General features: G+C 43.4%; 56 non-coding genes across 56 annotated transcripts; all 56 read right to left on the bottom strand.

The window, feature by feature from the left end:
- Nucleotides 1-44: 44 nt before the first annotated feature.
- On the bottom strand, nucleotides 45-163 carry LOC134123527 (5S ribosomal RNA). The gene has a single exon (XR_009955013.1). It is a non-coding gene; the product is annotated as a 5S ribosomal RNA (ribosomal RNA).
- Nucleotides 164-557: 394 nt separating this feature from the next.
- Nucleotides 558-676, bottom strand: LOC134123526 (5S ribosomal RNA). Its single transcript, XR_009955012.1, has one exon. It is a non-coding gene; the product is annotated as a 5S ribosomal RNA (ribosomal RNA).
- A 394-nt stretch (nucleotides 677-1,070) lies between these two features.
- Nucleotides 1,071-1,189, bottom strand: LOC134123525 (5S ribosomal RNA). Its single transcript, XR_009955011.1, has one exon. It is a non-coding gene; the product is annotated as a 5S ribosomal RNA (ribosomal RNA).
- Nucleotides 1,190-1,583: 394 nt separating this feature from the next.
- On the bottom strand, nucleotides 1,584-1,702 carry LOC134123524 (5S ribosomal RNA). Its single transcript, XR_009955010.1, has one exon. It is a non-coding gene; the product is annotated as a 5S ribosomal RNA (ribosomal RNA).
- A 394-nt stretch (nucleotides 1,703-2,096) lies between these two features.
- Nucleotides 2,097-2,215, bottom strand: LOC134123523 (5S ribosomal RNA). Its single transcript, XR_009955009.1, has one exon. It is a non-coding gene; the product is annotated as a 5S ribosomal RNA (ribosomal RNA).
- A 339-nt stretch (nucleotides 2,216-2,554) lies between these two features.
- Nucleotides 2,555-2,673, bottom strand: LOC134123522 (5S ribosomal RNA). Its single transcript, XR_009955008.1, has one exon. It is a non-coding gene; the product is annotated as a 5S ribosomal RNA (ribosomal RNA).
- A 394-nt stretch (nucleotides 2,674-3,067) lies between these two features.
- On the bottom strand, nucleotides 3,068-3,186 carry LOC134123521 (5S ribosomal RNA). The gene has a single exon (XR_009955007.1). It is a non-coding gene; the product is annotated as a 5S ribosomal RNA (ribosomal RNA).
- A 339-nt stretch (nucleotides 3,187-3,525) lies between these two features.
- LOC134123006 (5S ribosomal RNA) lies at nucleotides 3,526-3,644 on the bottom strand. Its single transcript, XR_009954515.1, has one exon. It is a non-coding gene; the product is annotated as a 5S ribosomal RNA (ribosomal RNA).
- Nucleotides 3,645-3,983: 339 nt separating this feature from the next.
- On the bottom strand, nucleotides 3,984-4,102 carry LOC134123519 (5S ribosomal RNA). Its single transcript, XR_009955005.1, has one exon. It is a non-coding gene; the product is annotated as a 5S ribosomal RNA (ribosomal RNA).
- A 394-nt stretch (nucleotides 4,103-4,496) lies between these two features.
- LOC134123518 (5S ribosomal RNA) lies at nucleotides 4,497-4,615 on the bottom strand. The gene has a single exon (XR_009955004.1). It is a non-coding gene; the product is annotated as a 5S ribosomal RNA (ribosomal RNA).
- Nucleotides 4,616-4,954: 339 nt separating this feature from the next.
- LOC134123517 (5S ribosomal RNA) lies at nucleotides 4,955-5,073 on the bottom strand. The gene has a single exon (XR_009955003.1). It is a non-coding gene; the product is annotated as a 5S ribosomal RNA (ribosomal RNA).
- Nucleotides 5,074-5,467: 394 nt separating this feature from the next.
- LOC134123516 (5S ribosomal RNA) lies at nucleotides 5,468-5,586 on the bottom strand. The gene has a single exon (XR_009955002.1). It is a non-coding gene; the product is annotated as a 5S ribosomal RNA (ribosomal RNA).
- A 339-nt stretch (nucleotides 5,587-5,925) lies between these two features.
- LOC134123515 (5S ribosomal RNA) lies at nucleotides 5,926-6,044 on the bottom strand. Its single transcript, XR_009955001.1, has one exon. It is a non-coding gene; the product is annotated as a 5S ribosomal RNA (ribosomal RNA).
- Nucleotides 6,045-6,438: 394 nt separating this feature from the next.
- On the bottom strand, nucleotides 6,439-6,557 carry LOC134123114 (5S ribosomal RNA). The gene has a single exon (XR_009954623.1). It is a non-coding gene; the product is annotated as a 5S ribosomal RNA (ribosomal RNA).
- Nucleotides 6,558-6,896: 339 nt separating this feature from the next.
- Nucleotides 6,897-7,015, bottom strand: LOC134123514 (5S ribosomal RNA). The gene has a single exon (XR_009955000.1). It is a non-coding gene; the product is annotated as a 5S ribosomal RNA (ribosomal RNA).
- A 394-nt stretch (nucleotides 7,016-7,409) lies between these two features.
- On the bottom strand, nucleotides 7,410-7,528 carry LOC134123513 (5S ribosomal RNA). The gene has a single exon (XR_009954999.1). It is a non-coding gene; the product is annotated as a 5S ribosomal RNA (ribosomal RNA).
- A 339-nt stretch (nucleotides 7,529-7,867) lies between these two features.
- LOC134123512 (5S ribosomal RNA) lies at nucleotides 7,868-7,986 on the bottom strand. The gene has a single exon (XR_009954998.1). It is a non-coding gene; the product is annotated as a 5S ribosomal RNA (ribosomal RNA).
- A 394-nt stretch (nucleotides 7,987-8,380) lies between these two features.
- Nucleotides 8,381-8,499, bottom strand: LOC134123511 (5S ribosomal RNA). The gene has a single exon (XR_009954997.1). It is a non-coding gene; the product is annotated as a 5S ribosomal RNA (ribosomal RNA).
- Nucleotides 8,500-8,838: 339 nt separating this feature from the next.
- LOC134123510 (5S ribosomal RNA) lies at nucleotides 8,839-8,957 on the bottom strand. The gene has a single exon (XR_009954996.1). It is a non-coding gene; the product is annotated as a 5S ribosomal RNA (ribosomal RNA).
- Nucleotides 8,958-9,351: 394 nt separating this feature from the next.
- LOC134123508 (5S ribosomal RNA) lies at nucleotides 9,352-9,470 on the bottom strand. The gene has a single exon (XR_009954994.1). It is a non-coding gene; the product is annotated as a 5S ribosomal RNA (ribosomal RNA).
- A 339-nt stretch (nucleotides 9,471-9,809) lies between these two features.
- Nucleotides 9,810-9,928, bottom strand: LOC134123507 (5S ribosomal RNA). The gene has a single exon (XR_009954993.1). It is a non-coding gene; the product is annotated as a 5S ribosomal RNA (ribosomal RNA).
- Nucleotides 9,929-10,322: 394 nt separating this feature from the next.
- Nucleotides 10,323-10,441, bottom strand: LOC134123506 (5S ribosomal RNA). Its single transcript, XR_009954992.1, has one exon. It is a non-coding gene; the product is annotated as a 5S ribosomal RNA (ribosomal RNA).
- Nucleotides 10,442-10,780: 339 nt separating this feature from the next.
- LOC134123505 (5S ribosomal RNA) lies at nucleotides 10,781-10,899 on the bottom strand. The gene has a single exon (XR_009954991.1). It is a non-coding gene; the product is annotated as a 5S ribosomal RNA (ribosomal RNA).
- A 394-nt stretch (nucleotides 10,900-11,293) lies between these two features.
- LOC134123504 (5S ribosomal RNA) lies at nucleotides 11,294-11,412 on the bottom strand. Its single transcript, XR_009954990.1, has one exon. It is a non-coding gene; the product is annotated as a 5S ribosomal RNA (ribosomal RNA).
- A 396-nt stretch (nucleotides 11,413-11,808) lies between these two features.
- On the bottom strand, nucleotides 11,809-11,927 carry LOC134123113 (5S ribosomal RNA). Its single transcript, XR_009954622.1, has one exon. It is a non-coding gene; the product is annotated as a 5S ribosomal RNA (ribosomal RNA).
- A 394-nt stretch (nucleotides 11,928-12,321) lies between these two features.
- Nucleotides 12,322-12,440, bottom strand: LOC134123503 (5S ribosomal RNA). The gene has a single exon (XR_009954989.1). It is a non-coding gene; the product is annotated as a 5S ribosomal RNA (ribosomal RNA).
- Nucleotides 12,441-12,779: 339 nt separating this feature from the next.
- On the bottom strand, nucleotides 12,780-12,898 carry LOC134123502 (5S ribosomal RNA). The gene has a single exon (XR_009954988.1). It is a non-coding gene; the product is annotated as a 5S ribosomal RNA (ribosomal RNA).
- Nucleotides 12,899-13,292: 394 nt separating this feature from the next.
- On the bottom strand, nucleotides 13,293-13,411 carry LOC134123501 (5S ribosomal RNA). The gene has a single exon (XR_009954987.1). It is a non-coding gene; the product is annotated as a 5S ribosomal RNA (ribosomal RNA).
- Nucleotides 13,412-13,750: 339 nt separating this feature from the next.
- Nucleotides 13,751-13,869, bottom strand: LOC134123500 (5S ribosomal RNA). Its single transcript, XR_009954986.1, has one exon. It is a non-coding gene; the product is annotated as a 5S ribosomal RNA (ribosomal RNA).
- A 394-nt stretch (nucleotides 13,870-14,263) lies between these two features.
- On the bottom strand, nucleotides 14,264-14,382 carry LOC134123499 (5S ribosomal RNA). The gene has a single exon (XR_009954985.1). It is a non-coding gene; the product is annotated as a 5S ribosomal RNA (ribosomal RNA).
- A 339-nt stretch (nucleotides 14,383-14,721) lies between these two features.
- LOC134123497 (5S ribosomal RNA) lies at nucleotides 14,722-14,840 on the bottom strand. Its single transcript, XR_009954983.1, has one exon. It is a non-coding gene; the product is annotated as a 5S ribosomal RNA (ribosomal RNA).
- A 394-nt stretch (nucleotides 14,841-15,234) lies between these two features.
- Nucleotides 15,235-15,353, bottom strand: LOC134123496 (5S ribosomal RNA). The gene has a single exon (XR_009954982.1). It is a non-coding gene; the product is annotated as a 5S ribosomal RNA (ribosomal RNA).
- Nucleotides 15,354-15,692: 339 nt separating this feature from the next.
- LOC134123495 (5S ribosomal RNA) lies at nucleotides 15,693-15,811 on the bottom strand. The gene has a single exon (XR_009954981.1). It is a non-coding gene; the product is annotated as a 5S ribosomal RNA (ribosomal RNA).
- A 394-nt stretch (nucleotides 15,812-16,205) lies between these two features.
- Nucleotides 16,206-16,324, bottom strand: LOC134123494 (5S ribosomal RNA). Its single transcript, XR_009954980.1, has one exon. It is a non-coding gene; the product is annotated as a 5S ribosomal RNA (ribosomal RNA).
- A 339-nt stretch (nucleotides 16,325-16,663) lies between these two features.
- On the bottom strand, nucleotides 16,664-16,782 carry LOC134123493 (5S ribosomal RNA). Its single transcript, XR_009954979.1, has one exon. It is a non-coding gene; the product is annotated as a 5S ribosomal RNA (ribosomal RNA).
- A 394-nt stretch (nucleotides 16,783-17,176) lies between these two features.
- LOC134123112 (5S ribosomal RNA) lies at nucleotides 17,177-17,295 on the bottom strand. The gene has a single exon (XR_009954621.1). It is a non-coding gene; the product is annotated as a 5S ribosomal RNA (ribosomal RNA).
- Nucleotides 17,296-17,689: 394 nt separating this feature from the next.
- LOC134123492 (5S ribosomal RNA) lies at nucleotides 17,690-17,808 on the bottom strand. Its single transcript, XR_009954978.1, has one exon. It is a non-coding gene; the product is annotated as a 5S ribosomal RNA (ribosomal RNA).
- A 339-nt stretch (nucleotides 17,809-18,147) lies between these two features.
- Nucleotides 18,148-18,266, bottom strand: LOC134123491 (5S ribosomal RNA). The gene has a single exon (XR_009954977.1). It is a non-coding gene; the product is annotated as a 5S ribosomal RNA (ribosomal RNA).
- A 394-nt stretch (nucleotides 18,267-18,660) lies between these two features.
- LOC134123490 (5S ribosomal RNA) lies at nucleotides 18,661-18,779 on the bottom strand. The gene has a single exon (XR_009954976.1). It is a non-coding gene; the product is annotated as a 5S ribosomal RNA (ribosomal RNA).
- Nucleotides 18,780-19,118: 339 nt separating this feature from the next.
- Nucleotides 19,119-19,237, bottom strand: LOC134123489 (5S ribosomal RNA). The gene has a single exon (XR_009954975.1). It is a non-coding gene; the product is annotated as a 5S ribosomal RNA (ribosomal RNA).
- A 394-nt stretch (nucleotides 19,238-19,631) lies between these two features.
- On the bottom strand, nucleotides 19,632-19,750 carry LOC134123488 (5S ribosomal RNA). The gene has a single exon (XR_009954974.1). It is a non-coding gene; the product is annotated as a 5S ribosomal RNA (ribosomal RNA).
- Nucleotides 19,751-20,089: 339 nt separating this feature from the next.
- Nucleotides 20,090-20,208, bottom strand: LOC134123010 (5S ribosomal RNA). The gene has a single exon (XR_009954519.1). It is a non-coding gene; the product is annotated as a 5S ribosomal RNA (ribosomal RNA).
- A 394-nt stretch (nucleotides 20,209-20,602) lies between these two features.
- Nucleotides 20,603-20,721, bottom strand: LOC134123486 (5S ribosomal RNA). Its single transcript, XR_009954972.1, has one exon. It is a non-coding gene; the product is annotated as a 5S ribosomal RNA (ribosomal RNA).
- A 339-nt stretch (nucleotides 20,722-21,060) lies between these two features.
- Nucleotides 21,061-21,179, bottom strand: LOC134123485 (5S ribosomal RNA). The gene has a single exon (XR_009954971.1). It is a non-coding gene; the product is annotated as a 5S ribosomal RNA (ribosomal RNA).
- Nucleotides 21,180-21,573: 394 nt separating this feature from the next.
- Nucleotides 21,574-21,692, bottom strand: LOC134123111 (5S ribosomal RNA). The gene has a single exon (XR_009954620.1). It is a non-coding gene; the product is annotated as a 5S ribosomal RNA (ribosomal RNA).
- A 339-nt stretch (nucleotides 21,693-22,031) lies between these two features.
- LOC134123484 (5S ribosomal RNA) lies at nucleotides 22,032-22,150 on the bottom strand. The gene has a single exon (XR_009954970.1). It is a non-coding gene; the product is annotated as a 5S ribosomal RNA (ribosomal RNA).
- A 394-nt stretch (nucleotides 22,151-22,544) lies between these two features.
- LOC134123483 (5S ribosomal RNA) lies at nucleotides 22,545-22,663 on the bottom strand. The gene has a single exon (XR_009954969.1). It is a non-coding gene; the product is annotated as a 5S ribosomal RNA (ribosomal RNA).
- Nucleotides 22,664-23,002: 339 nt separating this feature from the next.
- Nucleotides 23,003-23,121, bottom strand: LOC134123482 (5S ribosomal RNA). Its single transcript, XR_009954968.1, has one exon. It is a non-coding gene; the product is annotated as a 5S ribosomal RNA (ribosomal RNA).
- Nucleotides 23,122-23,515: 394 nt separating this feature from the next.
- LOC134123481 (5S ribosomal RNA) lies at nucleotides 23,516-23,634 on the bottom strand. The gene has a single exon (XR_009954967.1). It is a non-coding gene; the product is annotated as a 5S ribosomal RNA (ribosomal RNA).
- A 339-nt stretch (nucleotides 23,635-23,973) lies between these two features.
- LOC134123480 (5S ribosomal RNA) lies at nucleotides 23,974-24,092 on the bottom strand. Its single transcript, XR_009954966.1, has one exon. It is a non-coding gene; the product is annotated as a 5S ribosomal RNA (ribosomal RNA).
- Nucleotides 24,093-24,488: 396 nt separating this feature from the next.
- Nucleotides 24,489-24,607, bottom strand: LOC134123479 (5S ribosomal RNA). Its single transcript, XR_009954965.1, has one exon. It is a non-coding gene; the product is annotated as a 5S ribosomal RNA (ribosomal RNA).
- A 339-nt stretch (nucleotides 24,608-24,946) lies between these two features.
- On the bottom strand, nucleotides 24,947-25,065 carry LOC134122982 (5S ribosomal RNA). The gene has a single exon (XR_009954492.1). It is a non-coding gene; the product is annotated as a 5S ribosomal RNA (ribosomal RNA).
- A 394-nt stretch (nucleotides 25,066-25,459) lies between these two features.
- On the bottom strand, nucleotides 25,460-25,578 carry LOC134123478 (5S ribosomal RNA). The gene has a single exon (XR_009954964.1). It is a non-coding gene; the product is annotated as a 5S ribosomal RNA (ribosomal RNA).
- A 394-nt stretch (nucleotides 25,579-25,972) lies between these two features.
- On the bottom strand, nucleotides 25,973-26,091 carry LOC134123110 (5S ribosomal RNA). Its single transcript, XR_009954619.1, has one exon. It is a non-coding gene; the product is annotated as a 5S ribosomal RNA (ribosomal RNA).
- A 339-nt stretch (nucleotides 26,092-26,430) lies between these two features.
- Nucleotides 26,431-26,549, bottom strand: LOC134123477 (5S ribosomal RNA). The gene has a single exon (XR_009954963.1). It is a non-coding gene; the product is annotated as a 5S ribosomal RNA (ribosomal RNA).
- Nucleotides 26,550-26,943: 394 nt separating this feature from the next.
- LOC134123475 (5S ribosomal RNA) lies at nucleotides 26,944-27,062 on the bottom strand. Its single transcript, XR_009954961.1, has one exon. It is a non-coding gene; the product is annotated as a 5S ribosomal RNA (ribosomal RNA).
- Nucleotides 27,063-27,304: the final 242 nt, after the last annotated feature.

Raw genomic sequence — 27,304 nt, 5'->3', positions numbered from 1 at the left:
TACAAGCTACGGCGCTGGGCGGCTTTCAGAGAGAGAAGTGAAAAAGCTTACGGCACCTGGGATTCCCAGGCGGTCTTCCATCCAGGTACTAACCAGGCCCTGCTCTGCTTAGCTTCCGAGATCAGACGAGATCGGGCGGAACCAGAGAGGTATGGCCGTAAGCTGCTTTTTATCTTTTTCCTAATCCTTTAAAACGTGTCAAAGATAATCAGAAGTTTCTTTTTCTAAAATTGAAGCAGTTCTTAGCATTGGCAAGAGAGGTTCCTAAAACCTAAAGGGAACTTTACTTTTCTTCACTGGTAAATCTAACATGTTTGGTTAGCACCTGTATTTCAACGGCTAAATTACAAACAAAAGTATGCCAATTGTTAAATGTTGATCAACACTAATTTAGCAACCATGAAACGGAATCATGTTTGATATTATTGTCTAAATGCCTTTCATATCCAACGTTAAAACAACAATAAACATGCATCTCTTCAACAATGTGATATACTTTTTGTAATTTGTAGGTGTACAATCTGCGGCGCTCTGCAGCTTTCAGAGAGAAGTGAAAAAGCTTACGGCACCTGGGATTCCCAGGCGGTCTTCCATCCAGGTACTAACCAGGCCCTGCTCTGCTTAGCTTCCGAGATCAGACGAGATCGGGCGGAACCAGAGAGGTATGGCCGTAAGCTGCTTTTCATCTTTTTCCTAATCCTTTAAAACGTGTCAAAGATAATCAGAAGTTTCTTTTTCTAAAATTGAAGCAGTTCTTAGCATTGGCAAGAGAGGTTCCTAAAACCTAAAGGGAACTTTACTTTTCTTCACTGGTAAATCTAACATGTTTGGTTAGCACCTGTATTTCAACGGCTAAATTACAAACAAAAGTATGCCAATTGTTAAATGTTGATCAACACTAATTTAGCAACCATGAAACGGAATCATGTTTGATATTATTGTCTAAATGCCTTTCATATCCAACGTTAAAACAACAATAAACATGCATCTCTTCAACAATGTGATATACTTTTTGTAATTTGTAGGTGTACAATCTGCGGCGCTCTGCAGCTTTCAGAGAGAAGTGAAAAAGCTTACGGCACCTGGGATTCCCAGGCGGTCTTCCATCCAGGTACTAACCAGGCCCTGCTCTGCTTAGCTTCCGAGATCAGACGAGATCGGGCGGAACCAGAGAGGTATGGCCGTAAGCTGCTTTTCATCTTTTTCCTAATCCTTTAAAACGTGTCAAAGATAATCAGAAGTTTCTTTTTCTAAAATTGAAGCAGTTCTTAGCATTGGCAAGAGAGGTTCCTAAAACCTAAAGGGAACTTTACTTTTCTTCACTGGTAAATCTAACATGTTTGGTTAGCACCTGTATTTCAACGGCTAAATTACAAACAAAAGTATGCCAATTGTTAAATGTTGATCAACACTAATTTAGCAACCATGAAACGGAATCATGTTTGATATTATTGTCTAAATGCCTTTCATATCCAACGTTAAAACAACAATAAACATGCATCTCTTCAACAATGTGATATACTTTTTGTAATTTGTAGGTGTACAATCTGCGGCGCTCTGCAGCTTTCAGAGAGAAGTGAAAAAGCTTACGGCACCTGGGATTCCCAGGCGGTCTTCCATCCAGGTACTAACCAGGCCCTGCTCTGCTTAGCTTCCGAGATCAGACGAGATCGGGCGGAACCAGAGAGGTATGGCCGTAAGCTGCTTTTCATCTTTTTCCTAATCCTTTAAAACGTGTCAAAGATAATCAGAAGTTTCTTTTTCTAAAATTGAAGCAGTTCTTAGCATTGGCAAGAGAGGTTCCTAAAACCTAAAGGGAACTTTACTTTTCTTCACTGGTAAATCTAACATGTTTGGTTAGCACCTGTATTTCAACGGCTAAATTACAAACAAAAGTATGCCAATTGTTAAATGTTGATCAACACTAATTTAGCAACCATGAAACGGAATCATGTTTGATAATATTGTCTAAATGCCTTTCATATCCAACGTTAAAACAACAATAAACATGCATCTCTTCAACAATGTGATATACTTTTTGTAATTTGTAGGTGTACAATCTGCGGCGCTCTGCAGCTTTCAGAGAGAAGTGAAAAAGCTTACGGCACCTGGGATTCCCAGGCGGTCTTCCATCCAGGTACTAACCAGGCCCTGCTCTGCTTAGCTTCCGAGATCAGACGAGATCGGGCGGAACCAGAGAGGTATGGCCGTAAGCTGCTTTTTATCTTTTTCCTAATCCTTTATAATGCGTCAAAAAATTATGTCACGCCTGCCGTTGGCATCTTTGTGTGGGTTAAATAAGGGTATGCAAAGAAGGCTGTGACATCCTATGGCGAAAATTGGATGGACTAGAGAAGACCCGCCCAGGAGTCCCAGCCAATCGGTGGATGGCCATTGCAGTCCCCGCCACCTCAAATGGCCTGACGATGGTATGGACGTAAGCCACCTTTCATCTTCTTCCTATTGCATCTCTTCTACAATGTGATCAACTTTTTACAATTGTGTAGGTGTACAAGCTACGGCGCTGGGCGGCTTTCAGAGAGAGAAGTGAAAAAGCTTACGGCACCTGGGATTCCCAGGCGGTCTTCCATCCAGGTACTAACCAGGCCCTGCTCTGCTTAGCTTCCGAGATCAGACGAGATCGGGCGGAACCAGAGAGGTATGGCCGTAAGCTGCTTTTCATCTTTTTCCTAATCCTTTAAAACGTGTCAAAGATAATCAGAAGTTTCTTTTTCTAAAATTGAAGCAGTTCTTAGCATTGGCAAGAGAGGTTCCTAAAACCTAAAGGGAACTTTACTTTTCTTCACTGGTAAATCTAACATGTTTGGTTAGCACCTGTATTTCAACGGCTAAATTACAAACAAAAGTATGCCAATTGTTAAATGTTGATCAACACTAATTTAGCAACCATGAAACGGAATCATGTTTGATAATATTGTCTAAATGCCTTTCATATCCAACGTTAAAACAACAATAAACATGCATCTCTTCAACAATGTGATATACTTTTTGTAATTTGTAGGTGTACAATCTGCGGCGCTCTGCAGCTTTCAGAGAGAAGTGAAAAAGCTTACGGCACCTGGGATTCCCAGGCGGTCTTCCATCCAGGTACTAACCAGGCCCTGCTCTGCTTAGCTTCCGAGATCAGACGAGATCGGGCGGAACCAGAGAGGTATGGCCGTAAGCTGCTTTTTATCTTTTTCCTAATCCTTTATAATGCGTCAAAAAATTATGTCACGCCTGCCGTTGGCATCTTTGTGTGGGTTAAATAAGGGTATGCAAAGAAGGCTGTGACATCCTATGGCGAAAATTGGATGGACTAGAGAAGACCCGCCCAGGAGTCCCAGCCAATCGGTGGATGGCCATTGCAGTCCCCGCCACCTCAAATGGCCTGACGATGGTATGGACGTAAGCCACCTTTCATCTTCTTCCTATTGCATCTCTTCTACAATGTGATCAACTTTTTACAATTGTGTAGGTGTACAAGCTACGGCGCTGGGCGGCTTTCAGAGAGAGAAGTGAAAAAGCTTACGGCACCTGGGATTCCCAGGCGGTCTTCCATTCAGGTACTAACCAGGCCCTGCTCTGCTTAGCTTCCGAGATCAGACGAGATCGGGCGGAACCAGAGAGGTATGGCCGTAAGCTGCTTTTTATCTTTTTCCTAATCCTTTATAATGCGTCAAAAAATTATGTCACGCCTGCCGTTGGCATCTTTTTGTGGGTTAAATAAGGGTATGCAAAGAAGGCTTTGACATCCTATGGCGAAAATTGGATGGACTAGAGAAGACCCGCCCAGGAGTCCCAGCCAATCGGTGGATGGCCATTGCAGTCCCCGCCACCTCAAATGGCCTGACGATGGTATGGACGTAAGCCACCTTTCATCTTCTTCCTATTGCATCTCTTCTACAATGTGATCAACTTTTTACAATTGTGTAGGTGTACAAGCTACGGCGCTGGGCGGCTTTCAGAGAGAGAAGTGAAAAAGCTTACGGCACCTGGGATTCCCAGGCGGTCTTCCATCCAGGTACTAACCAGGCCCTGCTCTGCTTAGCTTCCGAGATCAGACGAGATCGGGCGGAACCAGAGAGGTATGGCCGTAAGCTGCTTTTCATCTTTTTCCTAATCGTTTAAAACGTGTCAAAGATAATCAGAAGTTTCTTTTTCTAAAATTGAAGCAGTTCTTAGCATTGGCAAGAGAGGTTCCTAAAACCTAAAGGGAACTTTACTTTTCTTCACTGGTAAATCTAACATGTTTGGTTAGCACCTGTATTTCAACGGCTAAATTACAAACAAAAGTATGCCAATTGTTAAATGTTGATCAACACTAATTTAGCAACCATGAAACGGAATCATGTTTGATAATATTGTCTAAATGCCTTTCATATCCAACGTTAAAACAACAATAAACATGCATCTCTTCAACAATGTGATATACTTTTTGTAATTTGTAGGTGTACAATCTGCGGCGCTCTGCAGCTTTCAGAGAGAAGTGAAAAAGCTTACGGCACCTGGGATTCCCAGGCGGTCTTCCATCCAGGTACTAACCAGGCCCTGCTCTGCTTAGCTTCCGAGATCAGACGAGATCGGGCGGAACCAGAGAGGTATGGCCGTAAGCTGCTTTTTATCTTTTTCCTAATCCTTTATAATGCGTCAAAAAATTATGTCACGCCTGCCGTTGGCATCTTTGTGTGGGTTAAATAAGGGTATGCAAAGAAGGCTGTGACATCCTATGGCGAAAATTGGATGGACTAGAGAAGACCCGCCCAGGAGTCCCAGCCAATCGGTGGATGGCCATTGCAGTCCCCGCCACCTCAAATGGCCTGACGATGGTATGGACGTAAGCCACCTTTCATCTTCTTCCTATTGCATCTCTTCTACAATGTGATCAACTTTTTACAATTGTGTAGGTGTACAAGCTACGGCGCTGGGCGGCTTTCAGAGAGAGAAGTGAAAAAGCTTACGGCACCTGGGATTCCCAGGCGGTCTTCCATCCAGGTACTAACCAGGCCCTGCTCTGCTTAGCTTCCGAGATCAGACGAGATCGGGCGGAACCAGAGAGGTATGGCCGTAAGCTGCTTTTCATCTTTTTCCTAATCCTTTAAAACGTGTCAAAGATAATCAGAAGTTTCTTTTTCTAAAATTGAAGCAGTTCTTAGCATTGGCAAGAGAGGTTCCTAAAACCTAAAGGGAACTTTACTTTTCTTCACTGGTAAATCTAACATGTTTGGTTAGCACCTGTATTTCAACGGCTAAATTACAAACAAAAGTATGCCAATTGTTAAATGTTGATCAACACTAATTTAGCAACCATGAAACGGAATCATGTTTGATAATATTGTCTAAATGCCTTTCATATCCAACGTTAAAACAACAATAAACATGCATCTCTTCAACAATGTGATATACTTTTTGTAATTTGTAGGTGTACAATCTGCGGCGCTCTGCAGCTTTCAGAGAGAAGTGAAAAAGCTTACGGCACCTGGGATTCCCAGGCGGTCTTCCATCCAGGTACTAACCAGGCCCTGCTCTGCTTAGCTTCCGAGATCAGACGAGATCGGGCGGAACCAGAGAGGTATGGCCGTAAGCTGCTTTTTATCTTTTTCCTAATCCTTTATAATGCGTCAAAAAATTATGTCACGCCTGCCGTTGGCATCTTTGTGTGGGTTAAATAAGGGTATGCAAAGAAGGCTGTGACATCCTATGGCGAAAATTGGATGGACTAGAGAAGACCCGCCCAGGAGTCCCAGCCAATCGGTGGATGGCCATTGCAGTCCCCGCCACCTCAAATGGCCTGACGATGGTATGGACGTAAGCCACCTTTCATCTTCTTCCTATTGCATCTCTTCTACAATGTGATCAACTTTTTACAATTGTGTAGGTGTACAAGCTACGGCGCTGGGCGGCTTTCAGAGAGAGAAGTGAAAAAGCTTACGGCACCTGGGATTCCCAGGCGGTCTTCCATCCAGGTACTAACCAGGCCCTGCTCTGCTTAGCTTCCGAGATCAGACGAGATCGGGCGGAACCAGAGAGGTATGGCCGTAAGCTGCTTTTCATCTTTTTCCTAATCCTTTAAAACGTGTCAAAGATAATCAGAAGTTTCTTTTTCTAAAATTGAAGCAGTTCTTAGCATTGGCAAGAGAGGTTCCTAAAACCTAAAGGGAACTTTACTTTTCTTCACTGGTAAATCTAACATGTTTGGTTAGCACCTGTATTTCAACGGCTAAATTACAAACAAAAGTATGCCAATTGTTAAATGTTGATCAACACTAATTTAGCAACCATGAAACGGAATCATGTTTGATAATATTGTCTAAATGCCTTTCATATCCAACGTTAAAACAACAATAAACATGCATCTCTTCAACAATGTGATATACTTTTTGTAATTTGTAGGTGTACAATCTGCGGCGCTCTGCAGCTTTCAGAGAGAAGTGAAAAAGCTTACGGCACCTGGGATTCCCAGGCGGTCTTCGATCCAGGTACTAACCAGGCCCTGCTCTGCTTAGCTTCCGAGATCAGACGAGATCGGGCGGAACCAGAGAGGTATGGCCGTAAGCTGCTTTTTATCTTTTTCCTAATCCTTTATAATGCGTCAAAAAATTATGTCACGCCTGCCGTTGGCATCTTTTTGTGGGTTAAATAAGGGTATGCAAAGAAGGCTGTGACATCCTATGGCGAAAATTGGATGGACTAGAGAAGACCCGCCCAGGAGTCCCAGCCAATCGGTGGATGGCCATTGCAGTCCCCGCCACCTCAAATGGCCTGACGATGGTATGGACGTAAGCCACCTTTCATCTTCTTCCTATTGCATCTCTTCTACAATGTGATCAACTTTTTACAATTGTGTAGGTGTACAAGCTACGGCGCTGGGCGGCTTTCAGAGAGAGAAGTGAAAAAGCTTACGGCACCTGGGATTCCCAGGCGGTCTTCCATCCAGGTACTAACCAGGCCCTGCTCTGCTTAGCTTCCGAGATCAGACGAGATCGGGCGGAACCAGAGAGGTATGGCCGTAAGCTGCTTTTTATCTTTTTCCTAATCCTTTAAAACGTGTCAAAGATAATCAGAAGTTTCTTTTTCTAAAATTGAAGCAGTTCTTAGCATTGGCAAGAGAGGTTCCTAAAACCTAAAGGGAACTTTACTTTTCTTCACTGGTAAATCTAACATGTTTGGTTAGCACCTGTATTTCAACGGCTAAATTACAAACAAAAGTATGCCAATTGTTAAATGTTGATCAACACTAATTTAGCAACCATGAAACGGAATCATGTTTGATAATATTGTCTAAATGCCTTTCATATCCAACGTTAAAACAACAATAAACATGCATCTCTTCAACAATGTGATATACTTTTTGTAATTTGTAGGTGTACAATCTGCGGCGCTCTGCAGCTTTCAGAGAGAAGTGAAAAAGCTTACGGCACCTGGGATTCCCAGGCGGTCTTCCATCCAGGTACTAACCAGGCCCTGCTCTGCTTAGCTTCCGAGATCAGACGAGATCGGGCGGAACCAGAGAGGTATGGCCGTAAGCTGCTTTTTATCTTTTTCCTAATCCTTTATAATGCGTCAAAAAATTATGTCACGCCTGCCGTTGGCATCTTTTTGTGGGTTAAATAAGGGTATGCAAAGAAGGCTGTGACATCCTATGGCGAAAATTGGATGGACTAGAGAAGACCCGCCCAGGAGTCCCAGCCAATCGGTGGATGGCCATTGCAGTCCCCGCCACCTCAAATGGCCTGACGATGGTATGGACGTAAGCCACCTTTCATCTTCTTCCTATTGCATCTCTTCTACAATGTGATCAACTTTTTACAATTGTGTAGGTGTACAAGCTACGGCGCTGGGCGGCTTTCAGAGAGAGAAGTGAAAAAGCTTACGGCACCTGGGATTCCCAGGCGGTCTTCCATCCAGGTACTAACCAGGCCCTGCTCTGCTTAGCTTCCGAGATCAGACGAGATCGGGCGGAACCAGAGAGGTATGGCCGTAAGCTGCTTTTTATCTTTTTCCTAATCCTTTAAAACGTGTCAAAGATAATCAGAAGTTTCTTTTTCTAAAATTGAAGCAGTTCTTAGCATTGGCAAGAGAGGTTCCTAAAACCTAAAGGGAACTTTACTTTTCTTCACTGGTAAATCTAACATGTTTGGTTAGCACCTGTATTTCAACGGCTAAATTACAAACAAAAGTATGCCAATTGTTAAATGTTGATCAACACTAATTTAGCAACCATGAAACGGAATCATGTTTGATAATATTGTCTAAATGCCTTTCATATCCAACGTTAAAACAACAATAAACATGCATCTCTTCAACAATGTGATATACTTTTTGTAATTTGTAGGTGTACAATCTGCGGCGCTCTGCAGCTTTCAGAGAGAAGTGAAAAAGCTTACGGCACCTGGGATTCCCAGGCGGTCTTCCATCCAGGTACTAACCAGGCCCTGCTCTGCTTAGCTTCCGAGATCAGACGAGATCGGGCGGAACCAGAGAGGTATGGCCGTAAGCTGCTTTTTATCTTTTTCCTAATCCTTTATAATGCGTCAAAAAATTATGTCACGCCTGCCGTTGGCATCTTTGTGTGGGTTAAATAAGGGTATGCAAAGAAGGCTGTGACATCCTATGGCGAAAATTGGATGGACTAGAGAAGACCCGCCCAGGAGTCCCAGCCAATCGGTGGATGGCCATTGCAGTCCCCGCCACCTCAAATGGCCTGACGATGGTATGGACGTAAGCCACCTTTCATCTTCTTCCTATTGCATCTCTTCTACAATGTGATCAACTTTTTACAATTGTGTAGGTGTACAAGCTACGGCGCTGGGCGGCTTTCAGAGAGAGAAGTGAAAAAGCTTACGGCACCTGGGATTCCCAGGCGGTCTTCCATCCAGGTACTAACCAGGCCCTGCTCTGCTTAGCTTCCGAGATCAGACGAGATCGGGCGGAACCAGAGAGGTATGGCCGTAAGCTGCTTTTCATCTTTTTCCTAATCCTTTAAAACGTGTCAAAGATAATCAGAAGTTTCTTTTTCTAAAATTGAAGCAGTTCTTAGCATTGGCAAGAGAGGTTCCTAAAACCTAAAGGGAACTTTACTTTTCTTCACTGGTAAATCTAACATGTTTGGTTAGCACCTGTATTTCAACGGCTAAATTACAAACAAAAGTATGCCAATTGTTAAATGTTGATCAACACTAATTTAGCAACCATGAAACGGAATCATGTTTGATAATATTGTCTAAATGCCTTTCATATCCAACGTTAAAACAACAATAAACATGCATCTCTTCAACAATGTGATATACTTTTTGTAATTTGTAGGTGTACAATCTGCGGCGCTCTGCAGCTTTCAGAGAGAAGTGAAAAAGCTTACGGCACCTGGGATTCCCAGGCGGTCTTCCATCCAGGTACTAACCAGGCCCTGCTCTGCTTAGCTTCCGAGATCAGACGAGATCGGGCGGAACCAGAGAGGTATGGCCGTAAGCTGCTTTTTATCTTTTTCCTAATCCTTTATAATGCGTCAAAAAATTATGTCACGCCTGCCGTTGGCATCTTTGTGTGGGTTAAATAAGGGTATGCAAAGAAGGCTGTGACATCCTATGGCGAAAATTGGATGGACTAGAGAAGACCCGCCCAGGAGTCCCAGCCAATCGGTGGATGGCCATTGCAGTCCCCGCCACCTCAAATGGCCTGACGATGGTATGGACGTAAGCCACCTTTCATCTTCTTCCTATTGCATCTCTTCTACAATGTGATCAACTTTTTACAATTGTGTAGGTGTACAGGCTACGGCGCTGGGCGGCTTTCAGAGAGAGAAGTGAAAAAGCTTACGGCACCTGGGATTCCCAGGCGGTCTTCCATCCAGGTACTAACCAGGCCCTGCTCTGCTTAGCTTCCGAGATCAGACGAGATCGGGCGGAACCAGAGAGGTATGGCCGTAAGCTGCTTTTCATCTTTTTCCTAATCCTTTAAAACGTGTCAAAGATAATCAGAAGTTTCTTTTTCTAAAATTGAAGCAGTTCTTAGCATTGGCAAGAGAGGTTCCTAAAACCTAAAGGGAACTTTACTTTTCTTCACTGGTAAATCTAACATGTTTGGTTAGCACCTGTATTTCAACGGCTAAATTACAAACAAAAGTATGCCAATTGTTAAATGTTGATCAACACTAATTTAGCAACCATGAAACGGAATCATGTTTGATAATATTGTCTAAATGCCTTTCATATCCAACGTTAAAACAACAATAAACATGCATCTCTTCAACAATGTGATATACTTTTTGTAATTTGTAGGTGTACAATCTGCGGCGCTCTGCAGCTTTCAGAGAGAAGTGAAAAAGCTTACGGCACCTGGGATTCCCAGGCGGTCTTCCATCCAGGTACTAACCAGGCCCTGCTCTGCTTAGCTTCCGAGATCAGACGAGATCGGGCGGAACCAGAGAGGTATGGCCGTAAGCTGCTTTTTATCTTTTTCCTAATCCTTTATAATGCGTCAAAAAATTATGTCACGCCTGCCGTTGGCATCTTTTTGTGGGTTAAATAAGGGTATGCAAAGAAGGCTGTGACATCCTATGGCGAAAATTGGATGGACTAGAGAAGACCCGCCCAGGAGTCCCAGCCAATCGGTGGATGGCCATTGCAGTCCCCGCCACCTCAAATGGCCTGACGATGGTATGGACGTAAGCCACCTTTCATCTTCTTCCTATTGCATCTCTTCTACAATGTGATCAACTTTTTACAATTGTGTAGGTGTACAAGCTACGGCGCTGGGCGGCTTTCAGAGAGAGAAGTGAAAAAGCTTACGGCACCTGGGATTCCCAGGCGGTCTTCCATCCAGGTACTAACCAGGCCCTGCTCTGCTTAGCTTCCGAGATCAGACGAGATCGGGCGGAACCAGAGAGGTATGGCCGTAAGCTGCTTTTTATCTTTTTCCTAATCCTTTAAAACGTGTCAAAGATAATCAGAAGTTTCTTTTTCTAAAATTGAAGCAGTTCTTAGCATTGGCAAGAGAGGTTCCTAAAACCTAAAGGGAACTTTACTTTTCTTCACTGGTAAATCTAACATGTTTGGTTAGCACCTGTATTTCAACGGCTAAATTACAAACAAAAGTATGCCAATTGTTAAATGTTGATCAACACTAATTTAGCAACCATGAAACGGAATCATGTTTGATAATATTGTCTAAATGCCTTTCATATCCAACGTTAAAACAACAATAAACATGCATCTCTTCAACAATGTGATATACTTTTTGTAATTTGTAGGTGTACAATCTGCGGCGCTCTGCAGCTTTCAGAGAGAAGTGAAAAAGCTTACGGCACCTGGGATTCCCAGGCGGTCTTCCATCCAGGTACTAACCAGGCCCTGCTCTGCTTAGCTTCCGAGATCAGACGAGATCGGGCGGAACCAGAGAGGTATGGCCGTAAGCTGCTTTTTATCTTTTTCCTAATCCTTTATAATGCGTCAAAGATAATCAGAAGAGTTTCTTTTTCTAAAATTGAAGCAGTTCTTAGGATTGGCAAGAGAGGTTCCTAAAACCTGAAGGTAACTTTACTTTTCTTCACTGGCAATTCTAACATGTTGGGTTAGCACCTGTATTTCAACGGCTAAATTACAAACAAAAGTAGGCCAATTGTTAAATGTTGATCAACACTAATTTAGCAACCATGAAACGGAATCATGTTTGATAATATTGTCTAAATGCCTTTCATATCCAACGTTAAAACAACAATAAACATGCATCTCTTCAACAATGTGATATACTTTTTGTAATTTGTAGGTGTACAATCTGCGGCGCTCTGCAGCTTTCAGAGAGAAGTGAAAAAGCTTACGGCACCTGGGATTCCCAGGCGGTCTTCGATCCAGGTACTAACCAGGCCCTGCTCTGCTTAGCTTCCGAGATCAGACGAGATCGGGCGGAACCAGAGAGGTATGGCCGTAAGCTGCTTTTCATCTTTTTCCTAATCCTTTAAAACGTGTCAAAGATAATCAGAAGTTTCTTTTTCTAAAATTGAAGCAGTTCTTAGCATTGGCAAGAGAGGTTCCTAAAACCTAAAGGGAACTTTACTTTTCTTCACTGGTAAATCTAACATGTTTGGTTAGCACCTGTATTTCAACGGCTAAATTACAAACAAAAGTATGCCAATTGTTAAATGTTGATCAACACTAATTTAGCAACCATGAAACGGAATCATGTTTGATAATATTGTCTAAATGCCTTTCATATCCAACGTTAAAACAACAATAAACATGCATCTCTTCAACAATGTGATATACTTTTTGTAATTTGTAGGTGTACAATCTGCGGCGCTCTGCAGCTTTCAGAGAGAAGTGAAAAAGCTTACGGCACCTGGGATTCCCAGGCGGTCTTCCATCCAGGTACTAACCAGGCCCTGCTCTGCTTAGCTTCCGAGATCAGACGAGATCGGGCGGAACCAGAGAGGTATGGCCGTAAGCTGCTTTTTATCTTTTTCCTAATCCTTTATAATGCGTCAAAAAATTATGTCACGCCTGCCGTTGGCATCTTTTTGTGGGTTAAATAAGGGTATGCAAAGAAGGCTGTGACATCCTATGGCGAAAATTGGATGGACTAGAGAAGACCCGCCCAGGAGTCCCAGCCAATCGGTGGATGGCCATTGCAGTCCCCGCCACCTCAAATGGCCTGACGATGGTATGGACGTAAGCCACCTTTCATCTTCTTCCTATTGCATCTCTTCTACAATGTGATCAACTTTTTACAATTGTGTAGGTGTACAAGCTACGGCGCTGGGCGGCTTTCAGAGAGAGAAGTGAAAAAGCTTACGGCACCTGGGATTCCCAGGCGGTCTTCCATCCAGGTACTAACCAGGCCCTGCTCTGCTTAGCTTCCGAGATCAGACGAGATCGGGCGGAACCAGAGAGGTATGGCCGTAAGCTGCTTTTTATCTTTTTCCTAATCCTTTAAAACGTGTCAAAGATAATCAGAAGTTTCTTTTTCTAAAATTGAAGCAGTTCTTAGCATTGGCAAGAGAGGTTCCTAAAACCTAAAGGGAACTTTACTTTTCTTCACTGGTAAATCTAACATGTTTGGTTAGCACCTGTATTTCAACGGCTAAATTACAAACAAAAGTATGCCAATTGTTAAATGTTGATCAACACTAATTTAGCAACCATGAAACGGAATCATGTTTGATAATATTGTCTAAATGCCTTTCATATCCAACGTTAAAACAACAATAAACATGCATCTCTTCAACAATGTGATATACTTTTTGTAATTTGTAGGTGTACAATCTGCGGCGCTCTGCAGCTTTCAGAGAGAAGTGAAAAAGCTTACGGCACCTGGGATTCCCAGGCGGTCTTCCATCCAGGTACTAACCAGGCCCTGCTCTGCTTAGCTTCCGAGATCAGACGAGATCGGGCGGAACCAGAGAGGTATGGCCGTAAGCTGCTTTTTATCTTTTTCCTAATCCTTTATAATGCGTCAAAAAATTATGTCACGCCTGCCGTTGGCATCTTTGTGTGGGTTAAATAAGGGTATGCAAAGAAGGCTGTGACATCCTATGGCGAAAATTGGATGGACTAGAGAAGACCCGCCCAGGAGTCCCAGCCAATCGGTGGATGGCCATTGCAGTCCCCGCCACCTCAAATGGCCTGACGATGGTATGGACGTAAGCCACCTTTCATCTTCTTCCTATTGCATCTCTTCTACAATGTGATCAACTTTTTACAATTGTGTAGGTGTACAAGCTACGGCGCTGGGCGGCTTTCAGAGAGAGAAGTGAAAAAGCTTACGGCACCTGGGATTCCCAGGCGGTCTTCCATCCAGGTACTAACCAGGCCCTGCTCTGCTTAGCTTCCGAGATCAGACGAGATCGGGCGGAACCAGAGAGGTATGGCCGTAAGCTGCTTTTCATCTTTTTCCTAATCCTTTAAAACGTGTCAAAGATAATCAGAAGTTTCTTTTTCTAAAATTGAAGCAGTTCTTAGCATTGGCAAGAGAGGTTCCTAAAACCTAAAGGGAACTTTACTTTTCTTCACTGGTAAATCTAACATGTTTGGTTAGCACCTGTATTTCAACGGCTAAATTACAAACAAAAGTATGCCAATTGTTAAATGTTGATCAACACTAATTTAGCAACCATGAAACGGAATCATGTTTGATAATATTGTCTAAATGCCTTTCATATCCAACGTTAAAACAACAATAAACATGCATCTCTTCAACAATGTGATATACTTTTTGTAATTTGTAGGTGTACAATCTGCGGCGCTCTGCAGCTTTCAGAGAGAAGTGAAAAAGCTTACGGCACCTGGGATTCCCAGGCGGTCTTCCATCCAGGTACTAACCAGGCCCTGCTCTGCTTAGCTTCCGAGATCAGACGAGATCGGGCGGAACCAGAGAGGTATGGCCGTAAGCTGCTTTTTATCTTTTTCCTAATCCTTTATAATGCGTCAAAAAATTATGTCACGCCTGCCGTTGGCATCTTTGTGTGGGTTAAATAAGGGTATGCAAAGAAGGCTGTGACATCCTATGGCGAAAATTGGATGGACTAGAGAAGACCCGCCCAGGAGTCCCAGCCAATCGGTGGATGGCCATTGCAGTCCCCGCCACCTCAAATGGCCTGACGATGGTATGGACGTAAGCCACCTTTCATCTTCTTCCTATTGCATCTCTTCTACAATGTGATCAACTTTTTACAATTGTGTAGGTGTACAAGCTACGGCGCTGGGCGGCTTTCAGAGAGAGAAGTGAAAAAGCTTACGGCACCTGGGATTCCCAGGCGGTCTTCCATCCAGGTACTAACCAGGCCCTGCTCTGCTTAGCTTCCGAGATCAGACGAGATCGGGCGGAACCAGAGAGGTATGGCCGTAAGCTGCTTTTCATCTTTTTCCTAATCCTTTAAAACGTGTCAAAGATAATCAGAAGTTTCTTTTTCTAAAATTGAAGCAGTTCTTAGCATTGGCAAGAGAGGTTCCTAAAACCTAAAGGGAACTTTACTTTTCTTCACTGGTAAATCTAACATGTTTGGTTAGCACCTGTATTTCAACGGCTAAATTACAAACAAAAGTATGCCAATTGTTAAATGTTGATCAACACTAATTTAGCAACCATGAAACGGAATCATGTTTGATAATATTGTCTAAATGCCTTTCATATCCAACGTTAAAACAACAATAAACATGCATCTCTTCAACAATGTGATATACTTTTTGTAATTTGTAGGTGTACAATCTGCGGCGCTCTGCAGCTTTCAGAGAGAAGTGAAAAAGCTTACGGCACCTGGGATTCCCAGGCGGTCTTCCATCCAGGTACTAACCAGGCCCTGCTCTGCTTAGCTTCCGAGATCAGACGAGATCGGGCGGAACCAGAGAGGTATGGCCGTAAGCTGCTTTTTATCTTTTTCCTAATCCTTTATAATGCGTCAAAAAATTATGTCACGCCTGCCGTTGGCATCTTTGTGTGGGTTAAATAAGGGTATGCAAAGAAGGCTGTGACATCCTATGGCGAAAATTGGATGGACTAGAGAAGACCCGCCCAGGAGTCCCAGCCAATCGGTGGATGGCCATTGCAGTCCCCGCCACCTCAAATGGCCTGACGATGGTATGGACGTAAGCCACCTTTCATCTTCTTCCTATTGCATCTCTTCTACAATGTGATCAACTTTTTACAATTGTGTAGGTGTACAAGCTACGGCGCTGGGCGGCTTTCAGAGAGAGAAGTGAAAAAGCTTACGGCACCTGGGATTCCCAGGCGGTCTTCCATCCAGGTACTAACCAGGCCCTGCTCTGCTTAGCTTCCGAGATCAGACGAGATCGGGCGGAACCAGAGAGGTATGGCCGTAAGCTGCTTTTCATCTTTTTCCTAATCCTTTAAAACGTGTCAAAGATAATCAGAAGTTTCTTTTTCTAAAATTGAAGCAGTTCTTAGCATTGGCAAGAGAGGTTCCTAAAACCTAAAGGGAACTTTACTTTTCTTCACTGGTAAATCTAACATGTTTGGTTAGCACCTGTATTTCAACGGCTAAATTACAAACAAAAGTATGCCAATTGTTAAATGTTGATCAACACTAATTTAGCAACCATGAAACGGAATCATGTTTGATAATATTGTCTAAATGCCTTTCATATCCAACGTTAAAACAACAATAAACATGCATCTCTTCAACAATGTGATATACTTTTTGTAATTTGTAGGTGTACAATCTGCGGCGCTCTGCAGCTTTCAGAGAGAAGTGAAAAAGCTTACGGCACCTGGGATTCCCAGGCGGTCTTCCATCCAGGTACTAACCAGGCCCTGCTCTGCTTAGCTTCCGAGATCAGACGAGATCGGGCGGAACCAGAGAGGTATGGCCGTAAGCTGCTTTTTCTCTTTTTCCTAATCCTTTATAATGCGTCAAAAAATTATGTCACGCCTGCCGTTGGCATCTTTGTGTGGGTTAAATAAGGGTATGCAAAGAAGGCTGTGACATCCTATGGCGAAAATTGGATGGACTAGAGAAGACCCGCCCAGGAGTCCCAGCCAATCGGTGGATGGCCATTGCAGTCCCCGCCACCTCAAATGGCCTGACGATGGTATGGACGTAAGCCACCTTTCATCTTCTTCCTATTGCATCTCTTCTACAATGTGATCAACTTTTTACAATTGTGTAGGTGTACAAGCTACGGCGCTGGGCGGCTTTCAGAGAGAGAAGTGAAAAAGCTTACGGCACCTGGGATTCCCAGGCGGTCTTCCATCCAGGTACTAACCAGGCCCTGCTCTGCTTAGCTTCCGAGATCAGACGAGATCGGGCGGAACCAGAGAGGTATGGCCGTAAGCTGCTTTTCATCTTTTTCCTAATCCTTTAAAACGTGTCAAAGATAATCAGAAGTTTCTTTTTCTAAAATTGAAGCAGTTCTTAGCATTGGCAAGAGAGGTTCCTAAAACCTAAAGGGAACTTTACTTTTCTTCACTGGTAAATCTAACATGTTTGGTTAGCACCTTTATTTCAACGGCTAAATTACAAACAAAAGTATGCCAATTGTTAAATGTTGATCAACACTAATTTAGCAACCATGAAACGGAATCATGTTTGATAATATTGTCTAAATGCCTTTCATATCCAACGTTAAAACAACAATAAACATGCATCTCTTCAACAATGTGATATACTTTTTGTAATTTGTAGGTGTACAATCTGCGGCGCTCTGCAGCTTTCAGAGAGAAGTGAAAAAGCTTACGGCACCTGGGATTCCCAGGCGGTCTTCGATCCAGGTACTAACCAGGCCCTGCTCTGCTTAGCTTCCGAGATCAGACGAGATCGGGCGGAACCAGAGAGGTATGGCCGTAAGCTGCTTTTCATCTTTTTCCTAATCCTTTAAAACGTGTCAAAGATAATCAGAAGTTTCTTTTTCTAAAATTGAAGCAGTTCTTAGCATTGGCAAGAGAGGTTCCTAAAACCTAAAGGGAACTTTACTTTTCTTCACTGGTAAATCTAACATGTTTGGTTAGCACCTGTATTTCAACGGCTAAATTACAAACAAAAGTATGCCAATTGTTAAATGTTGATCAACACTAATTTAGCAACCATGAAACGGAATCATGTTTGATAATATTGTCTAAATGCCTTTCATATCCAACGTTAAAACAACAATAAACATGCATCTCTTCAACAATGTGATATACTTTTTGTAATTTGTAGGTGTACAATCTGCGGCGCTCTGCAGCTTTCAGAGAGAAGTGAAAAAGCTTACGGCACCTGGGATTCCCAGGCGGTCTTCCATCCAGGTACTAACCAGGCCCTGCTCTGCTTAGCTTCCGAGATCAGACGAGATCGGGCGGAACCAGAGAGGTATGGCCGTAAGCTGCTTTTTATCTTTTTCCTAATCCTTTATAATGCGTCAAAAAATTATGTCACGCCTGCCGTTGGCATCTTTTTGTGGGTTAAATAAGGGTATGCAAAGAAGGCTGTGACATCCTATGGCGAAAATTGGATGGACTAGAGAAGACCCGCCCAGGAGTCCCAGCCAATCGGTGGATGGCCATTGCAGTCCCCGCCACCTCAAATGGCCTGACGATGGTATGGACGTAAGCCACCTTTCATCTTCTTCCTATTGCATCTCTTCTACAATGTGATCAACTTTTTACAATTGTGTAGGTGTACAAGCTACGGCGCTGGGCGGCTTTCAGAGAGAGAAGTGAAAAAGCTTACGGCACCTGGGATTCCCAGGCGGTCTTCCATCCAGGTACTAACCAGGCCCTGCTCTGCTTAGCTTCCGAGATCAGACGAGATCGGGCGGAACCAGAGAGGTATGGCCGTAAGCTGCTTTTTATCTTTTTCCTAATCCTTTAAAACGTGTCAAAGATAATCAGAAGTTTCTTTTTCTAAAATTGAAGCAGTTCTTAGCATTGGCAAGAGAGGTTCCTAAAACCTAAAGGGAACTTTACTTTTCTTCACTGGTAAATCTAACATGTTTGGTTAGCACCTGTATTTCAACGGCTAAATTACAAACAAAAGTATGCCAATTGTTAAATGTTGATCAACACTAATTTAGCAACCATGAAACGGAATCATGTTTGATAATATTGTCTAAATGCCTTTCATATCCAACGTTAAAACAACAATAAACATGCATCTCTTCAACAATGTGATATACTTTTTGTAATTTGTAGGTGTACAATCTGCGGCGCTCTGCAGCTTTCAGAGAGAAGTGAAAAAGCTTACGGCACCTGGGATTCCCAGGCGGTCTTCCATCCAGGTACTAACCAGGCCCTGCTCTGCTTAGCTTCCGAGATCAGACGAGATCGGGCGGAACCAGAGAGGTATGGCCGTAAGCTGCTTTTTATCTTTTTCCTAATCCTTTATAATGCGTCAAAAAATTATGTCACGCCTGCCGTTGGCATCTTTGTGTGGGTTAAATAAGGGTATGCAAAGAAGGCTGTGACATCCTATGGCGAAAATTGGATGGACTAGAGAAGACCCGCCCAGGAGTCCCAGCCAATCGGTGGATGGCCATTGCAGTCCCCGCCACCTCAAATGGCCTGACGATGGTATGGACGTAAGCCACCTTTCATCTTCTTCCTATTGCATCTCTTCTACAATGTGATCAACTTTTTACAATTGTGTAGGTGTACAAGCTACGGCGCTGGGCGGCTTTCAGAGAGAGAAGTGAAAAAGCTTACGGCACCTGGGATTCCCAGGCGGTCTTCCATCCAGGTACTAACCAGGCCCTGCTCTGCTTAGCTTCCGAGATCAGACGAGATCGGGCGGAACCAGAGAGGTATGGCCGTAAGCTGCTTTTCATCTTTTTCCTAATCCTTTAAAACGTGTCAAAGATAATCAGAAGTTTCTTTTTCTAAAATTGAAGCAGTTCTTAGCATTGGCAAGAGAGGTTCCTAAAACCTAAAGGGAACTTTACTTTTCTTCACTGGTAAATCTAACATGTTTGGTTAGCACCTGTATTTCAACGGCTAAATTACAAACAAAAGTATGCCAATTGTTAAATGTTGATCAACACTAATTTAGCAACCATGAAACGGAATCATGTTTGATAATATTGTCTAAATGCCTTTCATATCCAACGTTAAAACAACAATAAACATGCATCTCTTCAACAATGTGATATACTTTTTGTAATTTGTAGGTGTACAATCTGCGGCGCTCTGCAGCTTTCAGAGAGAAGTGAAAAAGCTTACGGCACCTGGGATTCCCAGGCGGTCTTCCATCCAGGTACTAACCAGGCCCTGCTCTGCTTAGCTTCCGAGATCAGACGAGATCGGGCGGAACCAGAGAGGTATGGCCGTAAGCTGCTTTTTATCTTTTTCCTAATCCTTTATAATGCGTCAAAAAATTATGTCACGCCTGCCGTTGGCATCTTTTTGTGGGTTAAATAAGGGTATGCAAAGAAGGCTGTGACATCCTATGGCGAAAATTGGATGGACTAGAGAAGACCCGCCCAGGAGTCCCAGCCAATCGGTGGATGGCCATTGCAGTCCCCGCCACCTCAAATGGCCTGACGATGGTATGGACGTAAGCCACCTTTCATCTTCTTCCTATTGCATCTCTTCTACAATGTGATCAACTTTTTACAATTGTGTAGGTGTACAAGCTACGGCGCTGGGCGGCTTTCAGAGAGAGAAGTGAAAAAGCTTACGGCACCTGGGATTCCCAGGCGGTCTTCCATCCAGGTACTAACCAGGCCCTGCTCTGCTTAGCTTCCGAGATCAGACGCGATCGGGCGGAACCAGAGAGGTATGGCCGTAAGCTGCTTTTCATCTTTTTCCTAATCCTTTAAAACGTGTCAAAGATAATCAGAAGTTTCTTTTTCTAAAATTGAAGCAGTTCTTAGCATTGGCAAGAGAGGTTCCTAAAACCTAAAGGGAACTTTACTTTTCTTCACTGGTAAATCTAACATGTTTGGTTAGCACCTGTATTTCAACGGCTAAATTACAAACAAAAGTATGCCAATTGTTAAATGTTGATCAACACTAATTTAGCAACCATGAAACGGAATCATGTTTGATAATATTGTCTAAATGCCTTTCATATCCAACGTTAAAACAACAATAAACATGCATCTCTTCAACAATGTGATATACTTTTTGTAATTTGTAGGTGTACAATCTGCGGCGCTCTGCAGCTTTCAGAGAGAAGTGAAAAAGCTTACGGCACCTGGGATTCCCAGGCGGTCTTCCATCCAGGTACTAACCAGGCCCTGCTCTGCTTAGCTTCCGAGATCAGACGAGATCGGGCGGAACCAGAGAGGTATGGCCGTAAGCTGCTTTTTATCTTTTTCCTAATCCTTTATAATGCGTCAAAAAATTATGTCACGCCTGCCGTTGGCATCTTTGTGTGGGTTAAATAAGGGTATGCAAAGAAGGCTGTGACATCCTATGGCGAAAATTGGATGGACTAGAGAAGACCCGCCCAGGAGTCCCAGCCAATCGGTGGATGGCCATTGCAGTCCCCGCCACCTCAAATGGCCTGACGATGGTATGGACGTAAGCCACCTTTCATCTTCTTCCTATTGCATCTCTTCTACAATGTGATCAACTTTTTACAATTGTGTAGGTGTACAAGATACGGCGCTGGGCGGCTTTCAGAGAGAGAAGTGAAAAAGCTTACGGCACCTGGGATTCCCAGGCGGTCTTCCATCCAGGTACTAACCAGGCCCTGCTCTGCTTAGCTTCCGAGATCAGACGAGATCGGGCGGAACCAGAGAGGTATGGCCGTAAGCTGCTTTTCATCTTTTTCCTAATCCTTTAAAACGTGTCAAAGATAATCAGAAGTTTCTTTTTCTAAAATTGAAGCAGTTCTTAGCATTGGCAAGAGAGGTTCCTAAAACCTAAAGGGAACTTTACTTTTCTTCACTGGTAAATCTAACATGTTTGGTTAGCACCTGTATTTCAACGGCTAAATTACAAACAAAAGTATGCCAATTGTTAAATGTTGATCAACACTAATTTAGCAACCATGAAACGGAATCATGTTTGATAATATTGTCTAAATGCCTTTCATATCCAACGTTAAAACAACAATAAACATGCATCTCTTCAACAATGTGATATACTTTTTGTAATTTGTAGGTGTACAATCTGCGGCGCTCTGCAGCTTTCAGAGAGAAGTGAAAAAGCTTACGGCACCTGGGATTCCCAGGCGGTCTTCGATCCAGGTACTAACCAGGCCCTGCTCTGCTTAGCTTCCGAGATCAGACGAGATCGGGCGGAACCAGAGAGGTATGGCCGTAAGCTGCTTTTTATCTTTTTCCTAATCCTTTATAATGCGTCAAAAAATTATGTCACGCCTGCCGTTGGCATCTTTTTGTGGGTTAAATAAGGGTATGCAAAGAAGGCTGTGACATCCTATGGCGAAAATTGGATGGACTAGAGAAGACCCGCCCAGGAGTCCCAGCCAATCGGTGGATGGCCATTGCAGTCCCCGCCACCTCAAATGGCCTGACGATGGTATGGACGTAAGCCACCTTTCATCTTCTTCCTATTGCATCTCTTCTACAATGTGATCAACTTTTTACAATTGTGTAGGTGTACAAGCTACGGCGCTGGGCGGCTTTCAGAGAGAGAAGTGAAAAAGCTTACGGCACCTGGGATTCCCAGGCGGTCTTCCATCCAGGTACTAACCAGGCCCTGCTCTGCTTAGCTTCCGAGATCAGACGAGATCGGGCGGAACCAGAGAGGTATGGCCGTAAGCTGCTTTTCATCTTTTTCCTAATCCTTTAAAACGTGTCAAAGATAATCAGAAGTTTCTTTTTCTAAAATTGAAGCAGTTCTTAGCATTGGCAAGAGAGGTTCCTAAAACCTAAAGGGAACTTTACTTTTCTTCACTGGTAAATCTAACATGTTTGGTTAGCACCTGTATTTCAACGGCTAAATTACAAACAAAAGTATGCCAATTGTTAAATGTTGATCAACACTAATTTAGCAACCATGAAACGGAATCATGTTTGATAATATTGTCTAAATGCCTTTCATATCCAACGTTAAAACAACAATAAACATGCATCTCTTCAACAATGTGATATACTTTTTGTAATTTGTAGGTGTACAATCTGCGGCGCTCTGCAGCTTTCAGAGAGAAGTGAAAAAGCTTACGGCACCTGGGATTCCCAGGCGGTCTTCCATCCAGGTACTAACCAGGCCCTGCTCTGCTTAGCTTCCGAGATCAGACGAGATCGGGCGGAACCAGAGAGGTATGGCCGTAAGCTGCTTTTTATCTTTTTCCTAATCCTTTATAATGCGTCAAAAAATTATGTCACGCCTGCCGTTGGCATCTTTGTGTGGGTTAAATAAGGGTATGCAAAGAAGGCTGTGACATCCTATGGCGAAAATTGGATGGACTAGAGAAGACCCGCCCAGGAGTCCCAGCCAATCGGTGGATGGCCATTGCAGTCCCCGCCACCTCAAATGGCCTGACGATGGTATGGACGTAAGCCACCTTTCATCTTCTTCCTATTGCATCTCTTCTACAATGTGATCAACTTTTTACAATTGTGTAGGTGTACAAGCTACGGCGCTGGGCGGCTTTCAGAGAGAGAAGTGAAAAAGCTTACGGCACCTGGGATTCCCAGGCGGTCTTCCATCCAGGTACTAACCAGGCCCTGCTCTGCTTAGCTTCCGAGATCAGACGAGATCGGGCGGAACCAGAGAGGTATGGCCGTAAGCTGCTTTTCATCTTTTTCCTAATCCTTTAAAACGTGTCAAAGATAATCAGAAGTTTCTTTTTCTAAAATTGAAGCAGTTCTTAGCATTGGCAAGAGAGGTTCCTAAAACCTAAAGGGAACTTTACTTTTCTTCACTGGTAAATCTAACATGTTTGGTTAGCACCTGTATTTCAACGGCTAAATTACAAACAAAAGTATGCCAATTGTTAAATGTTGATCAACACTAATTTAGCAACCATGAAACGGAATCATGTTTGATAATATTGTCTAAATGCCTTTCATATCCAACGTTAAAACAACAATAAACATGCATCTCTTCAACAATGTGATATACTTTTTGTAATTTGTAGGTGTACAATCTGCGGCGCTCTGCAGCTTTCAGAGAGAAGTGAAAAAGCTTACGGCACCTGGGATTCCCAGGCGGTCTTCCATCCAGGTACTAACCAGGCCCTGCTCTGCTTAGCTTCCGAGATCAGACGAGATCGGGCGGAACCAGAGAGGTATGGCCGTAAGCTGCTTTTTATCTTTTTCCTAATCCTTTATAATGCGTCAAAAAATTATGTCACGCCTGCCGTTGGCATCTTTGTGTGGGTTAAATAAGGGTATGCAAAGAAGGCTGTGACATCCTATGGCGAAAATTGGATGGACTAGAGAAGACCCGCCCAGGAGTCCCAGCCAATCGGTGGATGGCCATTGCAGTCCCCGCCACCTCAAATGGCCTGACGATGGTATGGACGTAAGCCACCTTTCATCTTCTTCCTATTGCATCTCTTCTACAATGTGATCAACTTTTTACAATTGTGTAGGTGTACAAGATACGGCGCTGGGCGGCTTTCAGAGAGAGAAGTGAAAAAGCTTACGGCACCTGGGATTCCCAGGCGGTCTTCCATCCAGGTACTAACCAGGCCCTGCTCTGCTTAGCTTCCGAGATCAGACGAGATCGGGCGGAACCAGAGAGGTATGGCCGTAAGCTGCTTTTCATCTTTTTCCTAATCCTTTAAAACGTGTCAAAGATAATCAGAAGTTTCTTTTTCTAAAATTGAAGCAGTTCTTAGCATTGGCAAGAGAGGTTCCTAAAACCTAAAGGGAACTTTACTTTTCTTCACTGGTAAATCTAACATGTTTGGTTAGCACCTGTATTTCAACGGCTAAATTACAAACAAAAGTATGCCAATTGTTAAATGTTGATCAACACTAATTTAGCAACCATGAAACGGAATCATGTTTGATAATATTGTCTAAATGCCTTTCATATCCAACGTTAAAACAACAATAAACATGCATCTCTTCAACAATGTGATATACTTTTTGTAATTTGTAGGTGTACAATCTGCGGCGCTCTGCAGCTTTCGGAGAGAGAAGTGAAAAAGCTTACGGCACCTGGGATTCCCAGGCGGTCTTCCATCCAGGTACTAACCAGGCCCTGCTCTGCTTAGCTTCCGAGATCAGACGAGATCGGGCGGAACCAGAGAGGTATGGCCGTAAGCTGCTTTTTATCTTTTTCCTAATCCTTTATAATGCGTCAAAAAATTATGTCACGCCTGCCGTTGGCATCTTTGTGTGGGTTAAATAAGGGTATGCAAAGAAGGCTGTGACATCCTATGGCGAAAATTGGATGGACTAGAGAAGACCCGCCCAGGAGTCCCAGCCAATCGGTGGATGGCCATTGCAGTCCCCGCCACCTCAAATGGCCTGACGATGGTATGGACGTAAGCCACCTTTCATCTTCTTCCTATTGCATCTCTTCTACAATGTGATCAACTTTTTACAATTGTGTAGGTGTACAAGCTACGGCGCTGGGCGGCTTTCAGAGAGAGAAGTGAAAAAGCTTACGGCACCTGGGATTCCCAGGCGGTCTTCCATCCAGGTACTAACCAGGCCCGGCTCTGCTTAGCTTCCGAGATCAGACGAGATCGGGCGGAACCAGAGAGGTATGGCCGTAAGCTGCTTTTCATCTTTTTCCTAATCCTTTAAAACGTGTCAAAGATAATCAGAAGTTTCTTTTTCTAAAATTGAAGCAGTTCTTAGCATTGGCAAGAGAGGTTCCTAAAACCTAAAGGGAACTTTACTTTTCTTCACTGGTAAATCTAACATGTTTGGTTAGCACCTGTATTTCAACGGCTAAATTACAAACAAAAGTATGCCAATTGTTAAATGTTGATCAACACTAATTTAGCAACCATGAAACGGAATCATGTTTGATAATATTGTCTAAATGCCTTTCATATCCAACGTTAAAACAACAATAAACATGCATCTCTTCAACAATGTGATATACTTTTTGTAATTTGTAGGTGTACAATCTGCGGCGCTCTGCAGCTTTCAGAGAGAAGTGAAAAAGCTTACGGCACCTGGGATTCCCAGGCGGTCTTCCATCCAGGTACTAACCAGGCCCTGCTCTGCTTAGCTTCCGAGATCAGACGAGATCGGGCGGAACCAGAGAGGTATGGCCGTAAGCTGCTTTTCATCTTTTTCCTAATCCTTTAAAACGTGTCAAAGATAATCAGAAGTTTCTTTTTCTAAAATTGAAGCAGTTCTTAGCATTGGCAAGAGAGGTTCCTAAAACCTAAAGGGAACTTTACTTTTCTTCACTGGTAAATCTAACATGTTTGGTTAGCACCTGTATTTCAACGGCTAAATTACAAACAAAAGTATGCCAATTGTTAAATGTTGATCAACACTAATTTAGCAACCATGAAACGGAATCATGTTTGATAATATTGTCTAAATGCCTTTCATATCCAACGTTAAAACAACAATAAACATGCATCTCTTCAACAATGTGATATACTTTTTGTAATTTGTAGGTGTACAATCTGCGGCGCTCTGCAGCTTTCAGAGAGAAGTGAAAAAGCTTACGGCACCTGGGATTCCCAGGCGGTCTTCGATCCAGGTACTAACCAGGCCCTGCTCTGCTTAGCTTCCGAGATCAGACGAGATCGGGCGGAACCAGAGAGGTATGGCCGTAAGCTGCTTTTTATCTTTTTCCTAATCCTTTATAATGCGTCAAAGAATTATGTCACGCCTGCCGTTGGCATCTTTGTGTGGGTTAAATAAGGGTATGCAAAGAAGGCTGTGACATCCTATGGCGAAAATTGGATGGACTAGAGAAGACCCGCCCAGGAGTCCCAGCCAATCGGTGGATGGCCATTGCAGTCCCCGCCACCTCAAATGGCCTGACGATGGTATGGACGTAAGCCACCTTTCATCTTCTTCCTATTGCATCTCTTCTACAATGTGATCAACTTTTTACAATTGTGTAGGTGTACAAGCTACGGCGCTGGGCGGCTTTCAGAGAGAGAAGTGAAAAAGCTTACGGCACCTGGGATTCCCAGGCGGTCTTCCATCCAGGTACTAACCAGGCCCTGCTCTGCTTAGCTTCCGAGATCAGACGAGATCGGGCGGAACCAGAGAGGTATGGCCGTAAGCTGCTTTTCATCTTTTTCCTAATCCTTTAAAACGTGTCAAAGATCATCAGAAGTTTCTTTTTCTAAAATTGAAGCAGTTCTTAGCATTGGCAAGAGAGGTTCCTAAAACCTAAAGGGAACTTTACTTTTCTTCACTGGTAAATCTAACATGTTTGGTTAGCACCTGTATTTCAACGGCTAAATTACAAACAAAAGTATGCCAATTGTTAAATGTTGATCAACACTAATTTAGCAACCATGAAACGGAATCATGTTTGATAATATTGTCTAAATGCCTTTCATATCCAACGTTAAAACAACAATAAACATGCATCTCTTCAACAATGTGATATACTTTTTGTAATTTGTAGGTGTACAATCTGCGGCGCTCTGCAGCTTTCAGAGAGAAGTGAAAAAGCTTACGGCACCTGGGATTCCCAGGCGGTCTTCCATCCAGGTACTAACCAGGCCCTGCTCTGCTTAGCTTCCGAGATCAGACGAGATCGGGCGGAACCAGAGAGGTATGGCCGTAAGCTGCTTTTTATCTTTTTCCTAATCCTTTATAATGCGTCAAAAAATTATGTCACGCCTGCCGTTGGCATCTTTGTGTGGGTTAAATAAGGGTATGCAAAGAAGGCTGTGACATCCTATGGCGAAAATTGGATGGACTAGAGAAGACCCGCCCAGGAGTCCCAGCCAATCGGTGGATGGCCATTGCAGTCCCCGCCACCTCAAATGGCCTGACGATGGTATGGACGTAAGCCACCTTTCATCTTC

The sequence above is a fragment of the Pungitius pungitius genome, unplaced genomic scaffold (genome assembly GCF_949316345.1).
Source record: "Pungitius pungitius unplaced genomic scaffold, fPunPun2.1 scaffold_31, whole genome shotgun sequence".
NCBI lineage: Eukaryota > Metazoa > Chordata > Actinopteri > Perciformes > Gasterosteidae > Pungitius > Pungitius pungitius.
Note: the sequence above shows the minus strand (reverse complement) of the source record. Positions and strands in the feature narration are given on the sequence as shown.